Genomic DNA, 17,505 nt, shown 5'->3' on the forward strand with positions numbered 1-17,505 from the left:
TAAAGGCAAATGGAGTTCCCATTAACAACATTAGATAAGCGGATGACACTGTCATCTTAGCTGAAAATATTGGGGATCTTCAGAGGCTGGTGACCAGAATAGCGGAGTTTGGACAAGAATACGGTCTAACAATGAACGTCAAGAAGACAAACTGGTGGTTGCGCAACCTGAGAGAATGGTACGGATGTACATCAAATGAACTTTTCAGAGCAGCCGTCTCTAAAATCCGAATAGCTATGATGATTGCCGTCCTTCGCGGCAGACTACAACCCTGCCGACACTATGAACCGTCGCGGAGATGGCACTTAAAGAAGATTATTTATTCAATTATTTTTATTTGCAACAAGGCAACTTAATTTACAATTTAATATACAGATTTTTTTTATTGCAGATTTGGATTCCTTACGTGAAAATAAGTAACTTTCGAGACATTTTTTCGAATTATGGATAGCTGGCTCTATAATCTAAAAAAACGATTGTTGGAAATGGAAAATCAAGTTAAAAAGTGGAAAGTCTCCACTAAAATGGAAAACTGTACTTAACTTTTTTTGGGTTTTAGGACCTACTCTTCACAACCCAATAGGTCCCCAAAGCGCTCGAGTGACTGCACATTTAGCATACTTTGCTCCCCTACCATAAGAAGCGCTTTCAGATTCAATAGAAGGTATATCTATCAATGGAAAAGTTTTTAACAACTTATTTTTTTTAGATGATACGGTAATAATGACGAAAAACAACAATGATTTACAGAACGTAAAGCAACGCCTTAATGAACGCTGTCATGAGTACGGACTGAAGAAATTAAAGAAAACTAAAAACAGAATCATGAATAAATCAGCACATGCAATCATCCAATTGACTATTGAAGATATTGTAATTGAAATTGCGGATAACTACAAATATTTATGAACATGGATAATATCAAATTTAGGCCAAACCAAAGAAAGTAAGAAACGTAGGTATTGAAATAGCACGTGCATCATTCATTAAACTTAAAAAGTTTCTTTGTTGTCGGGATATAAGGTTAGAACTACGCCTAAGTATGCTTCGGTGTTACGTGTTCTCTACTCTTCTTTATGGCTTAGAAGCGTGGACATTAAAACAAGTCCATCTGAATAAGTTGGCCTCCTTTAAATTTTGGTGTTACAGAAGAATGCTACGAATATCGTGTACATATTCAAAGAATGCCATACGTGGAAGTAACTGTTAATATTATGTAGTATTGTATTATAGAAGGATAGGAAATGAAGCAGGAATAATATTAACTATCAAAAGACGAAAACTTGAGTACTTAGGACATGTGATGAAAGGGGCAAAAATACTCATTATTACAACTTTATTATGTTAGGCAAAATCCGAGGAAAGCGAAATGTGGGAAGACGAAGAATATCCTGGCTTAAGGGAATGGCTCAAATGCAGTACTACGTAGTGCAGAACTATTAAGAGCGGCAGTTAACAGGATCCGCATAGCCAACCTGTGATTTTCCTGTGATGATTTCCAACCTTTGATAGAAGATGAAACTTAAATAAGAACTTAATTTTACTGTTAAAGTAGTCAAACATGTATGGTATAGATAGAGAGATAGATAGGTTCAATGAGGTGACTTTTGGCCTTCCACTACCACCTTTTGAGATATATTCTTGTCCTGTAACCCTAGATTCCAGCCTCTAGCCTGACCCTTTTTTTAAAAGGTCTAACAACTTCGAAACTGGACCTTTCATGTACCTATTTACCGGTGGCTTTCTTCGCCTAATGCAAAGAACAGCACATTTGCCAGGCTGTCACACTGACACAAAATGTGCCCTACTGTTTCTATCTGTAGGTGACAGAATCTGTATCAGTCATCATCTACCAATCCCATCAGCTTCAACTGCCTATTCATCGTACAGTGCCCTGTTACTAGACCTACTTCTTCTTCTTCGTCTAGCCATTCACGTCCACATCTGAACATAAGCCTCTTCAAGTCTTCCTTTCAATTGTTTTTTATTGTACGCTACTTGTAGCCAATTTTTCCCGGCAGTTTGTTTCAGATCATCTGTCCATCTCATAGGAGGTCTGCCTCTGGGTCTTTTGTGTTGGTATGGTCTACAGGTTAGAATTGTTCTGTGCCATTTGTTTAGATCGCTCATAGCTACATGTCCAGCGTATTCCCATTTCAATTTTAATGATTTTTGTACCACATCGGTGACTTTGGTTTTCTGTCTTATCCATGTGTTATGTGTTTGTTTTCCTGTCCTTAAGTGATATGCCAAGCATTGCTCTTTCCATCGCGTATTGAGTGACTCTGAGTATGTTCATATTCTTTTTTGTGATTGTCCATGTTTGTGCCCCATATGTTAATATCGGAATAATGCATGCATCAAAAACTTTAGATCTAAGATGTAGTTGAATTTGCTGATTTCTGAGTATATAGTTCAGTTTGCCGAATGCTGCCCATGCTAACTTTCCTCTTATTTTTATTTGTTCCGTTTGAATTTCCCTATTTAGTATAATTTTTGTCCTAAGCATATATATTCTTCAACTTTTTCTATAACTTTGTACTTTGTCGTTTATTATTGTCACGGCTTCTTCGGAGTGCATGACTTTTGGTTTGTTTAAATTCATTTTCAGTCCTATTTTAGAAGATTCTGTGTGTAGTTCTGAAAGCATGGTTTGTAGTTCTTGTAGGTCAGTAGCTATCAGGATTATGTCATCCGCAAATCGTAGATTACGGAGGTAGCGGCCATTGATGTTTATTCCCTTATATTTCCAATTTAGATTTTTAAACACGTCCTCCAAAACGAAGGTGAACAGTTTTGGCGATAGAGTGTCTCCCTGTTTGACTCCCCTGTTTAATGGTACAGGATTCGTGTATTCATTTTCATTTAGGTAGTATGTAGCTGTAGCTTGGTTCATAGTTTCTTTTATTAAATTAATATATCTGCTGTCTCTTCTACAATTTTGTATTGCGTTTATTACGGCCGTGTGTTCTATAGTTTCGAAAGCTTTTTCGTAGTCTACAAATGCTATAAACACTGGAAACTTGTATTCGTTACATTTTTCTATTAATATTTTTTGGTTAAGAGGTGATCGAAAGTTGAATAGCCTTTTCTAAAACCTGCCTGTTCATATATGGTTGGTATTCATCTAATTTCCTTGTTACTCGGGTAGTTATGACTTTGGTGAGTAGTTTAAACAGGTGTGACAGTAGACTGATGGGCCTGTAGTTTTCCAACTTTCGATTATCACCTTTCTTGTGTAATAAGATTACTTTAGAGTTGTTCCAGCTCTTAGGGACTTTGCCCTGGTGTAAACAACTGTCTATAAGCTTAGTTACAATTGCAATGAGTTCCGTGTAAAATTCTTCTATTCGTTTCAGTATGTTTTCTCTATAGTATGATATAATTGATCCAAATAATGGCATAACCCAGACAGACATCCAAAGTGAAAGTTATCCTCCAACACCAAATTGTTCTATATGGTCCAGATAATGTTCAGAAAAAAGTCACACCATTTTGAGCGTCGGGTTTGGGATGGTGAGGGGGAGAAATCGGCAAATTCGTAGTTTTTTAGGTTTTTCGTCAATATTTCTAAAACTATGCGGTTTAGCATGAACAACCTTCTATACAAAAATGTTCTACATTAAATTTGCAATAAAAAAGGTCCTATGCATAATCCTTCTAAAATGAACGGTTCCAAAGTTACGAAGGTCGTATAGTATAATTGGTCCAAAAAAAGCCTAACCCAGACATCTAAAGTAAAAGTTTTCCTCCAACACCAAATTGTTCTATATGGTCCACATATTGTTCAGTAAAAAGTTGCACCATTGTGAGCGTCCGGTTTGGGGGGGAGAGATAGGGGAGAAGTCGGTAAATTAGAAGTTTTTTTACGTCTTTCGTCAATATTTCTAAAACTATGCTTTAGCGTAAACAATGGTCTATACAAAAATGTTCTACATAAACTTTAAAACAAAAAAGGTCCTATATATAATTGTTATAAAATCAACGGTTCCAGAGTTACGGAGGGTGAAAAGTGGAGGTTTTCGATACTTTTTATATTATCTGGGCAATTGATGATAATTTGGGATGGTGAAGTTGACGTTTCTTCAAGGACTTATCACTAACATATCATCGGCCACTGAAATAGCGAATTTTATTTACAAAACACAATCCTGTTTAAGAAAATTTCTATAAATTGCCCAAAGAATCTAAAAAGTATCGAAAAGCTCAACTTTTACCCTCCGTAACTCTGGGACCGTTGATTTTATAACAATTATGTATAGGACCTTTTTTGTTTTAAATTTCACGTAGAACATTATTTTTGCTAAAGCATAGTTTTAGAAGTATTGACGAAAAACATAAAAAAACTACTAATTTACCGACTTTTCCCCCATCTCCCCCCCCCAAACCGGACGCTCAAAATAGTGTAACTTTTTACTGAACAATATGGTGGACCATATAGAACAATTTGGTGTTGAAGGAAAACTATTAATTTGGATGTCTGGGTTAGGCCTTTTTTTGGACCCATTATACTATACTACCTCTGTAACTTTTGAACCGTTCATTTTAGAAGGATTATGCATAGAACCTTTTTTATTTCAAATTTAATGTAGAACATTTTTGTATAGAGGGTTTTTCATGCTACACCGCATAGTTTTAGAAATATTGACGAAAAACGTAAAAAACTACGAATTTACCGATTTCTCCCCCCTCTCCCCTCCAAAACCGACGCTCAAAATGGTGTGACTTTTTTCTGAACATTATATGGACCATATAGAACAATTTGGTGTTGGAGGATAACTTTCACTTTGGATGTCTGGGTTTGGGTCTAGTTATACCATACTACTAGTTGTTATTTCATTTTCGTCTTTTCCGATTAATTATATTATCTAACGTGTCGGTCTGAGGCATTTCATACTCATATTTTTTTTAATAGTTGTTGTTATTAATTTTTCTTCTTCATTTCTTTTTTGTTTTCTGATTCCTTTTCTAATCTGCCTATTAAGTTCTCTATATTCTTAGGTTCCCTTTTTGTTAGATCTATTTAAGATCTTCCTTTTTTCTATTTGTTGTAATATTTCTTTGTTTAATTCATTGTGTGTTATTTTTAGTTTTTACAGTTGCTTTTGTTCACTGTTTCTGATATAAGGTTATTCAAATCATCAATATAATTGGAGTTTATCTGCTGCATGTTAACTTGATTTAATGCTTGCATTATCTTTACTATGGCTTTGTTTTTCTGTCTGCTTTTAGATCTGCCGTAAATTTTGGCGAATGTCCAATAATGAACTGTTTCTCCTGTCTTATTGTCCTGGTGAATTTCTCCACCGTTCTTGTTCTTGTAGCCGCTCGTGTTCCTGTCCAATGTATGGCATTAATTAGCCTTGTTGGCCATTTCATCTGCTTTTTCATTGCCCTTATGACCCTCGTGCCCCAGTACTCATGTTACCGTAACTTTGCTATGGTCTCCTAGTTTATTTAGGGAACCTTCACAATCCCATACTAGTTTAGAATTCACCTCTACAGAATTGAGTGCCATAAGCGCTGCCTGGATATCTGTGAAGATGGCAGTTGAACGGTGCGTTCTTTTCGGGTTGCCCCATTACAATATCTGCTTTTAGCTCCTTAATTAGCATTTTATTGTCAGCACTATGCGCCTGGCATATGTGTTACTGACTGTAACTGACATCAATATGTGCATCACCGATCTGTATTCCAACGCCATTGTAGTTGTTTGTATGGCCCCCGTAATACACAGGTTTGCTAACCTTTGTGTGTTACTTAGTAGACTTGTTGCCTCCACTTGCTGCGTCTTCGTCGACCATGTCACAGACCCATAGGTTATCATTGATTTAATAACCCTTGTGTATAACAATATGATTATTTTGGGGTTAAGCCCCTAATTCTTACCGCATATCCTTCTACTCCGTCCAACGACATAGTACCTTCCTTTATGGTTTTCAGTACCTATGTGAGTATTCCATGTAAGCTTCTTCTTCTTCTTATACTTGTTGTAGATCTGTCGAACTGTTAATTCCGACGTTGAAATATTTCTTGAGAGGTAGACTGCCAGCTATCTCTCCATCTTCTTGGTGGTCTCCCCGGTGGACGATTGCCTGCTGGTTTTCCTTCGAGCGCAATTCTTGGTAGCTTGTGCTCCTCCATTTTTTTACATGACTGAACCATTCTCTTCGTCTTTGCCTGCCACATCTGACTACATCTTGCATGCCACATTATTCCCTGATGATGTTGTTTCGTATTCTATCTCTTCTTGTCTTCCCTGCTATTACTCTTAGTGTCTTCATTTTGGCTGTTCATTGCATGTTTTTGGTTTTACTGGTGTCTTCTCTTGAAGAGAGTCAGTCTTTCTCTTGGTCAGTTTTTATTCCTTCTGCTCCCACAACGTGTCCTAAATATTTGAGTTCTGGCTGGCAGAATGTACATTTTTCGAAGTTAAGTTGTAATCTGGCTTCTTTTAGTCTTCGGAAGTCCTCTTGTAGGTGATATAAATGCTCTTGGAATGTCTTCGATATTACCACGATATCATCCAAGTATGCGAACGCGAATTTTACATCGGGCGGTATTACTTTGTCTAGCAGTCGTTGGAAAGTTGCTCCGGCGGAGTGCAGTCCGAACGGGGTAGTTCTGAATTGAAAATGACCTTTTCCGGGTACGCTAAATGCTGTCACTGGACGGCTTGCTTCCTCCAGGGGTATTTGAAAATATCCCTGCTTCAAATCGAGGGTTGAGATGAAATTTGCTTCCTTAAGTCTATCCAAAATTTCTGATATCTGAGGTAACGGATACGCGTCCTTTTCTGATAGTTCGTTGACTTTTCTAAAGTCAATGCAAAATCTGTACGAGTTATCTTTTTTTCTAACTAGTACAATCGGTGAACTCCAACCACTTGCGGAGAGTTCGATGGTTCCTTCTTTCAACATTTTATCCACCTCTTGGTTGATGATCTGCAACATTGCGGGATTGTGCCGCCTATACGGCTGTTTGACGGGATCGCACATTTTCTTCAATTTTATTTCGTGCTTTATTAAGTTGGTGGGACCTGTTAACTTCTCGAATTCCCTAAGCTCTTTTCTTAGGAATCTTTCTATCTCTGTATTTTGAGTGGAGTCTTTTAAAGTGTTACATGTTTCATCTTGATGTTGTTCGTACTGTTTGGACGTATCCCTATCGAACTTAAGTTCGATCGAATGTTCCCTGAGGAATTCCACTCCTAGTATTGCATCTTCCGTTAACCCTGGCATTATTATAAATGTTTGTCTTGTTTGTACATTATCGATCTCGCAGTCAATTGTTAACTTCTGGTTGAGCTCCATTGAAGATCCGTTTGCTAGTCTAGTTCTTCCGTTATAGCTATGTAGGGAGTGTTTGAATATCTGCGCTATTCTATCTCCGGCGTAATTTTTGGTGGTCCCTGTGTCAATTAATGCTTTGTAGGAATTTTGTCCAATTTTCAGTGATGCGAATAGTCGCATGTCGTTGCTTGCTTGTTGTGTAACGGCTAGAACGAGCGGAGTCGAATCTTGCTCCTCAGACTGGGACGACTCCTTGTTTCTCCAGTCTGTTATTCGTTTCCCTGACGTCTGGAACAGCAGTCACTGCTGTAGACCCCTTCTTTGCCGCATCGCGAACAAAACTTTTTCCATGGGTTTTTACAATTCCTACGGAAGTGACCTGTCATCTTGCACCGGAAGCATGTCCTTTTGGCATCGTATTCTGCAGGGTTTGTACGTCTCCAATTTCCGTGAAAATTTTGATTTTCTCGGGTCCTTTCGTCTTCCAAAGTTTCGTATTCTTGGGCCAATTCTTGCAATCCCGATAAGTTTTCGAAATCCCGGCGGCGAGCATAAAGCTTATATTCTGGCAGCATATTTTTATATATCCTGTCGAGTTCTTGGTTTCTTTGAAAAAGATCCCTCTCGTCTGATCAATGTTTGAATATCCGTGATATATCTATCCACTGGTTCGTTTTTCCTTTGCTTCCTGTTTCTGATTTGCTCCTCTAGCTGTAGCAAATATTCTCTGGGATAAAAAGCTTTCTTAAAATCTTTGATGAAGTCCGTCCATGAATCCCAATTTCTGTTGTTGTTTCGGTACCATAACAATGCGTGGTCTCCTAACAATTCTGGTAATGCTTTTAGCAGATCTTGCTTATCGACTTCGTAGGCTAGGCTTAATTCATCTATCCTTTCTATGAAGTCTACTGCATCCGAATGTTTCTTGTCAAAGTGTGTGTTTCACCTCCGCACTTGATTTAGCAAATCTGATTGCCTCATTTGTTTTGTAATTGTTAAGTCTTGTAATTGGTTTCTGATTAATGAAATTTCTTGGGTCAGTGTGTCTGGTTCGGCTTCCTTGGAAGTATTGATTTTTGGGATTGTTCCTGTCGCTTCCCCGCGATCCTTACAAAAGGTTCTGAGTCTTAACCTTAACTCGTCGACGGTTCCTTTGGAATCCAATCCGCACCTTTCGGCGTCGCGCTGTAATTCCTCTTTGGAAAGACGATTTATCCATGACGTACCCGTCGTGGCACCTGATACTGAGTCTGTGTCTTTATCTGTCGGCATTTTTATTATCTGGGCGTCGAATAACGACGTTTACTTGCGTATATTTCGACTTTTGCTCGGGCGCCAAATTTGTAACGGGTAGTTCTTTCAGGACGACAGACTCAGTAAAACACAGGTTGAAAACAAAGCAAATCTATTAATTCTAAATTATAAACAATATAACGCAAAATAATAATTTAATATTCTATCTCGTCCCAGCGAAGTCCTCCTCCGGATGGGTGTCTGTAACAGAAGAACAAAATTAACGGCGGTATTCAAATATATTATATCTATCGGGGCTCGCTCACTACGCTTGCCTTCGTTGAATTACGAGTCGCACATTACCTCACTTCGGTACATCGTGCGTCTAGTCTCGAGTTGGCCTGCCTGAGTTTACGAATCACCTCACGAACGGTGCACGTCGCGACTCAGGTCGGCCGGCCTCGCTCACTTCGCTTGGCTGGTTATGGAGCCAGAACGGTCGTTCAGGACGGATCGTCGCTTGCGATTGTCATCTCGGGGGGTAAAAGCTGGACTCTGCAAAAGGTAGGTGGAGCCCATCCTCGAGAAGCTCTTGATACTCCATTGTCGTTGGAGGTTGTGCTGTGTCCTAGGTGAGAGGTTCGTATATGTGAACTTCCTCTCATAGGTTGCCTTTCTAGGCGTATCTTTAAGTCCATTCTGCCTCTGATCTAGCACCCTGAAAGGCTAAGAGGGCTTCAGGTGTTGAAATAAAGTACACAGTCGAGTTTTAGTAAGGTACAGCACAGATTCTCCTTCTAGTTCGGCATTTCGCCTGTAAAACGGCCAAATGGCCGAAGTTGAGGCCGGAGCCCCAGCTCGTTAGAGCGCTCAATACGACGAAAATGATGTTAGGCGAAGTAAGAGAGAGAATCAGAGAAATTACTTCAATTTATAAGTTCGCGAATTAAAGTAAGACGTAATTAAAATTCAGAAAGCAAAAACCGACCAATCAGGAAGGTTCCTGGCCGGTGGGCGGAGGCTAAGAAAAATCAAACGCGAAGATATACGCGGTTTGAGAACACCCCCCCCCCCCGCTCTGAAGAATCTGTGCTGCGGTGTATTTATTTAACAAAATACATACAAAAAAACATAGTCAAAATAGGTAAAAAAGTCAAGTCAAAATACATGAAAAATAGAAACAAAGTCGTACGACAACTTTAGGGGAACAATGGGTATAACCTTTATTTATAAGTTTCCCTAAAGTGTCCACAGAGATTCGAAATGTTGTGCATGTATTATACAGAGGTAGCTTACAATCTATACTCCCAAACCCTACACTGTGGTACACTACTACCAAACAACGTTTGCAGTATGTTATAAAAAAAATTAAAATTATAAACAATGATACCATACACTTATATATTACGCTTAAAATTAAAGTTTTAACATTAATTTCTGCTCAAATTGCAGCTCAAGAGAAACGTTTTTGCAGTTGGTGTTTTAAAATAAGGAATACCGAGGTTGGAAACCAAAATAAAAAAACAAATCTTATATTAATTAATAATAAAAAAAAATTAATTATATATCTTATATTAATAAAAAAAAAATTAATTATAATCTAATCTCCATAGTAGTAAAAGGCAGACAGGACGATAGTAACTAACAATAATAAAATATTAATAATTATAGTAGTTAAAAAAGATAAAAAAAAAAAAATAATTAGAACAGCGACTTACGACAGATTTTTGGCGAAAGCTAACAAAACTTTTAAAACTTAGAAAACCTTTCGAAAGCCACAAGCGACTTGTAAAATTTTTCATTAAGACAAAATTCAATCGACTTAGAAAAATTACTAAAAAAAAATTTTGTGAAAGCAAATGACATTTTACGGACTTAGCAAAATTTTAGTAAAATTGAAAAAAGGTAAAATGTAAACTTATGGACTTGTAAAATTTTTCAAAATATCGAACAATTGACTTAGAAAAATTTAGTGAAAAAAAACTTTAAAATTTCAAATTTCATGACTTAGAAAAGCTTTCAGCAAAGTAACAATGAAACTCAATGCAATTTCAAGAGCCAAAAATCCATCCAGACGTGTATGTATTTATAATGGTTAGACGTATTTTATGTAAAAAATACGTCTACCGTGACTATGCGTCCGCATAGTCGAGCAAACGGTGTGGGTTTGGAAGACAGAACCTCTGCTAAACCACCAGCCTTCGTCGTCCGACGAAGGTTATGTCCAGAGACACGATTTCTTTGCGCCGCTGCGGGGTCTGTCCGTCTTATGCTGGTCGCAAAAACAATAGTCAAGCAAATGACAAGTGTGTTGAATCCTAAGGAGGTCGTACTCCAAATTCAACACAGGTTTCCTCGACGTCAGTTAGACCTAGGTGACTACCTGACGGAGGTAAAATCCCCTACGTCGATTCTCACGAGAATCGCTATTGTAGGGAAGAGGCTCATGTTCTGTGTCGGTTCGCAACGAAAACGAACCCTACAGACAGTAGAACATGCGGCTATAGTGCCTGCCCCTTGGTTCTGTCTGTTCGTTCTAGTACGGTAGAACGACGGGAAAAAAAAACAAAGTCAAATTCGGGTGTGGGTGTGCTATTCCCACCAAACTCGCTGTGCAAACGGGTGTACTGGACCCTAAAAGTTAGAAAAAAGTAAAGTATGATATATTAAAGAGAAAAGATGAAAATTCTGAGTATCTGAGTGCCAGAAGGGCAAAGGAGGAGAAGAGGGGGGGAAAAAGGCATGCCATGTGTCGATTGGTCCAATCAACACCCGGTATTACCCCCACCACTTCAAAGACTACTACGCAGATCGAGCACCATCTGACATCGATGCAACTACGCAGAAACCTTGGAAAAATACTGGCTGTTTCCACTAACAAACAAAATGGATGCCATGGATGTTTCGCTCTTATACGTGTGCAAACCCATCCTCGGAGGCTCAAATTTGTCCAGGTGCTGCAGAAACCTGAAACAAACGCAGCCCACCGTGATAGGGAGCACACAAGAGCCAGAAACAAGCAATGCGCACAAATGACCAAAACGCCGGCCTATATACCAAAATAAACAAAAAACAAAAAAAAGTTAGTATACTTATAGATTTGAAAGTTAGTACATTTATTAATTTGAAGTTAGAAATAACGTGAAAATCAATATAAAATTATTAAAAACGTTTAGGTTTAGGGCCAAAACGGCGTTATCAATTTGCAAAATATTAATTAAATGCGTACAACATAAAAAAAATAATTAAAAATGATCAAAAATTTATGCAAGTTAAAAATTGTATATTAAGATTAGTGGAAAAGACGTAGTAAATTATTCATTGTATCATTGTGAATGCTAGACAATAAAAGTAAGTAAAAAAAAATTATTGCGCAATATGATGCAATATTGTGATACTCAAAATACTGCGTAGTAAAATACGCAGTAAAATATTACATGTAAATTTCAACCCCTATGCTAGACCAAATAGGCAAAACAACAGATACTACTGTTGTGATAAATATTGAAATATTTAAAGTTAATTAATACCACAAAATTAATATAAAAAATTACAAAATTGAATAGATTACTTAGAACACAACACAAAAAAGTTAGAATAACTCACGTATTGGTTGTAGAAGCGGTCTGGCTGGCCATGTGACTTCGATCGCAGTCCCTGGAACTTTCCACCATCCATCAGCTACCGGTGCCTGCGGCCCTTACGCTCAACTAGGCGCGAAATCTCCCTCGTGGGCCCATGTGCTCCTTCAAGGGGTCGACTGCTCGGTGTTTCATGCTGGTGGACCTTACTTGGTGTCAGATCGTCAGGAAACAGCGTTCACACGGGGCTGGAACCAGAACCGGCATCTCTTGGTCGTGGGTTCAACCAAACCACGTTAAGGGCGCCATGTCATCTCGGGGGGTAAAAGCTGGACTCTGCAAAAGGTAGGTGGAGCCCATCCTCGAGAAGCTCTTGATACTCCATTGTCGTTGGAGGTTGTGCTGTGTCCTAGGTGAGAGGTTCGTATATGTGAACTTCCTCTCATAGGTTGCCTTTCTAGGCGTATCTTTAAGTCCATTCTGCCTCTGATCTAGCACCCTGAAAGGCTAAGAGGGCTTCAGGTGTTGAAATAAAGTACACAGTCGAGTTTTAGTAAGGTACAGCACAGATTCTCCTTCTAGTTCGGCATTTCGCCTGTAAAACGGCCAAATGGCCGAAGTTGAGGCCGGAGCCCCAGCTCGTTAGAGCGCTCAATACGACGAAAATGATGTTAGGCGAAGTAAGAGAGAGAATCAGAGAAATTACTTCAATTTATAAGTTCGCGAATTAAAGTAAGACGTAATTAAAATTCAGAAAGCAAAAACCGACCAATCAGGAAGGTTCCTGGCCGGTGGGCGGAGGCTAAGAAAAATCAAACGCGAAGATATACGCGGTTTGAGAACACGATGCTCTTAAATAGAGCGAAGAAGTCGAAACAAAATCGGGAAGGTTCAAAGAAATAACACAAGAGATAAAAGACTTGATTCGGGAAAAGAACAGAGCCAAACAAAGAGCCAGAAGAACAGGACACCAAATGGACAAAAGCAGAGCAAACAGGCTAGCAAGAGAAGTCAAAGAAGCACTAAAAGAACACCGTAGCGAAACATGGAACAAATACATACAAGAAACAGACGAACAAGGGCCAAATATGCAAAATATTTGGAAACTACAAAGAGTGCTTCGAAATGATAGAAAACCTATCCCACCACTACACAGCGAAAGAGGTATAGTGTATACTACCAAAGAAAAGGCAGAGGCAATGAAGAACACACTCGAAAGAGAATGCAGACTAAACTACGACGAAAACGAGGATGTGGACTTCATAGCTGAAGTAGAAAATCAGAGAAATAGACCAGAAAACCCGGTAGAAGAAGAAATCCTGCCAACATCACCAGCAGAAATAAATGTGCACATCAGAAAATGTTCACCCAAAAAAGCACCAGGCCCAGACAAGATCACAAACAGAGCCCTAAAATACCTACCGGCGAGAGCGATAGTATACCTAACCAACATAGTAAATGGGATACTACGGTACAAAAAATTCCCGAATCAATGGAAAGAGGCCCATGTCATAATGATACCGAAACCTGGCAAAGATAGCACATTCCCGCAAAATTATAGGCCGATAAGCTTGCTACCAGCAATCAGCAAAATAGTCGAGAGAATAATACTGAGCCGACTACAAACTGAGACGGAAAGACTAGAAATCATTCCAGAGGCACAATTTGGATTCAGAGCTGAACACTCAAGCGAACTGCAAGTACTCAGACTAACAGAGTACATAGCAGCTGGATTCAACGACAAACAATACACAAGTGCAGCTTTCCTGGACGTTAGTAAAGCTTTTGACAGAGTGTGGCATAAGGGCCTAATATACAAAATGCGAGAGTACGGATACGGTGAGGCGATAACGAGACTGATCCAATCGTACCTACGTGGACGGAGGTTCAGAGTTCGGATAGGACAAGTCTTATCAGAACTCGGAACACCAGAAGCTGGGGTGCCACAAGGAGCAGTCCTGTCGCCTCTACTGTACTCTATATACACCGCAGACATACCAAGAACACCTGGTACAATGTTAAGCCTTTATGCAGACGACACAGCAATAGCGGCCAAACACCGAAATATAGACGTAACGGTGAACAACCTACAAACAGCTCTACAAGACATTGAAGAATGGTGCCTAAAATGGAAAATCGCCATCAATGCAGAAAAAACACAAGCGGTAATGTTCAAGAAAAGAAGAGAACAGCCAGACGAACGACTAACACTGCAAGAAAACCCCATCGAGTGGAAAGACAACGCAAAATATCTAGGCGTAATAATGGACAAAGGATTAACATTCCAAAAACACGTAGAAGACACGATAAGAAAAACAAACGCCGCAAAAGCGTCAATAAGAGGTCTAACGGGCAGAAAAAGCAAGCTAAAAACAAAGACAAAGCTTAGACTAATAAACAGCATAATAATCCCGATATTGACATATGCATCTCTCGCATGGGGGCAAGTATGCAAATCAGCAAAAAAGAAGATACAAGCGGCACACAACAACAGCCTAAGGGAAGCAGTAGACGTACCTAGATACGTTGCAGAGAGATTCCTCTTCAGAGACCTGCAACAAGTAAGAGTCATAGACACCATGACAGAAAGAGCTAGGATAAAATTCCCAGAATTAGAAAACCATCCGAGCCCCATACTGCGTGAGATGCTAGGGTACGACGCTTTCCACCGATGGAAACACAGGAGACCAAAGCAGCAAATAGTGGAATAAGTATACAGAACAACAAAAGACGATAGTTCGTAACTCTATAAAGAAACAACGACAACAAAGGAGACGAAAACAAAGGTAAACAAAATAGATAGCACTTAACAGTAAATACATTTGGGACCAGACCTTAAGTCTGGGACCCAAGCAAGCAAAAACAGTACCGCGGACAAATCACAAGTAGTTAAAGGCTCAAAGCGCTTCACGCTGGCCTAGTTTTCAAACCGATTAGGACACCACATTAAAATCTTATTACCCAGGATTTTAATGTGAAGAGCATTTGGCTGATAGTTGTGCCCCCATCGCGCATCAGCGTGCTATGGGGGGGAAAGGGATGGCCTGGAGCATTGGAGCGAGGTGGAGTGACTCCTGTCAGAGACACGAGTTAAAACAACTCGCTCCAATGAATTGTTACACCCGAACGTAATTAATAAAGGGTGAACAAGTCTCACGGGTCGGGTTTAATCCGGTAATACTTTATTATTAATCTATGGGTTTAATCATAATGCTTGCTTGCTTGCTCTTAAATATCCCTCTGGCGCCGTTGGTTCGGAGAGGTGGAACTTAGTGGGGGCACCTGCGCGATTTGAGAGAATCGCACGGTTCCGAGTGTCGATGCTTGTTCGGTGCGTCAGCCTATCATTACATGCCATAGGTCATAACACGTCTGATGCAAGTTTTAATAAATTCTAACTTTGCTGTCCATTCTCATATAATATGGATTATTCCAGACCACATCTCTCAAACATCCGGACAAGACAGCGGCCTTGTTAATTTGTCCTCTTAGGGTTCTGTCTGGGTTATGATAACTTGATAACTCTACAACTAGATATTTGAACTGGTTTAGTTGTTCTATGGGTTTCCCCTCTACCACGAGCTTGCATCTAATTGTTTTCTGCGTGGTCAAAGCGTGGATATGTTCATGTTGAGTCGTCGACATGCTTAATAGAATCGATAAAGTTGTCTTTGTAGGTCATCCTCGTCCTCTGCAATCAGGGCTGCATCATCCGCATAGCACACTACACTGATTCTACTGTAACCGAGTCTGTATCCTAGTTGTAGCGATTCCACATCTTCTATTATTTCATCCATTAGCATATTGAATAGAAATGGACTGAGGCTGTCTCCCTGCCTGATTCCTCCTGGTGTTGGTATGTTGGCCGTAGTGGTGTCTTTGTTTTAATTTTTGTCGTGTTTTTATGACTTCAACAATGTTTGCCGGTATCCTTTTTTGCTTAATTTTCTTTATTATATCGCTAAGCCTGACTCTGTCAAATGCTTTCGTTAGGTCTACGAAATTCCATATAAGCCTATGATCAAAATATACTCCTAAGTATTTTGTTTATTTGACGACTGGAATCTCTATTCCTTCCAGCATCGGTGGTTTTAGACCTTGTATTGCTATGTTTTATGGGAAGTTAATGATTTGTGTTTTTTGAGCATTGAATATCAGTCTCTCTTGTTTACACCAGTTATCAATTATATTTAGGGCTGCTTGCGATACAATTTTGGCAAGTTTGCTCCTGACGATGATTGCAATATCATCAGCGTATCCCTATGTATGGTATAGGTAACAAGGAATATATGGAGACACATAGAAAAAGTAAATTTTATGCAACAAGTTTAGAAAATCCAGAACTGGTAAAACATACAAATTTAGAAGAATATTTACAACACGAAGACAAAACTCAAAAAACAATATTTGGAGAAATAGGAGAAATTCCCGTATGAAAAAAACTATAAGTGATAAAAAATAGGAATTACAGATATAAAGAAGTAATCACCAGAAATATGCAAGGAATATGAATAAGAGAAAAAGAAATCGGAGAAGTTACAAAAGAGATAAAGAACAAGAAAGCGCTGGGGCCTAAAGGTATCTCACCTGATTTTACAAAACTACACTGAAACTAACCGATGTTCTATAGATCCATAAATAGTAAATAACTACCCAGGGCATTGGGTACTCTCTCAATCTTTCATTCATGAAATATTGTCAGATATGTATGAGGGGGTAGCAAATAGTGACTGCTAGGACAGGTGTCCATACAGAAACTACAGGTTCCCTAGTGTTTAAAATGTATACGGATTATGTAATGTTAGTAGAAAATACAGAAAATAATTTACAACAAAAACTGTAACAGTGGAGCCAAGCCCTTAAGGAAAGTGTTTAAATCTTATACTTTACGAGCAATTCTGATTGCTCATTGGCGGATTGATACCTACATGGAAGGTTGATACTCTATCTTTTGCACGGCCGCGCCGGCCGATACATTTCCTACTGCTTGATGATGTATCTCTTGCTATTTTGACAACACCTATATGTCTCCCCCTTGTGTTTATGTGGTTGTTCCCTACTTTTTTCTATTTAGCGGTCATTCGATTATACACTGTAGGTTACATTTTCTTCTACTCTTCGATGTCTTCACTCCTCTTTCAATCTCTCTGCGTATTTTCTGTAATTCTTCTCATTACTCTCATTTCTGCCGTTTTTTGTAATCTTTGTGTTTTAGCTGTATCGGGTTTTGTTTCTGATGCATATGTCATTATTGGTCTTACACTGGCTTTATAAATTCTTGACTGCATCTCAGTGTTAATATATCGTCGGCATATTGCCAAAAGTAACCAAGTCAAAAAAATCTCATTTTGATGTTTATTGACCAAATAACTTAAAATTTTATAATATCTTTTCAGAAA

Source organism: Diabrotica virgifera, chromosome 1, assembly GCF_917563875.1.
Source record: "Diabrotica virgifera virgifera chromosome 1, PGI_DIABVI_V3a".
NCBI lineage: Eukaryota > Metazoa > Arthropoda > Insecta > Coleoptera > Chrysomelidae > Diabrotica > Diabrotica virgifera.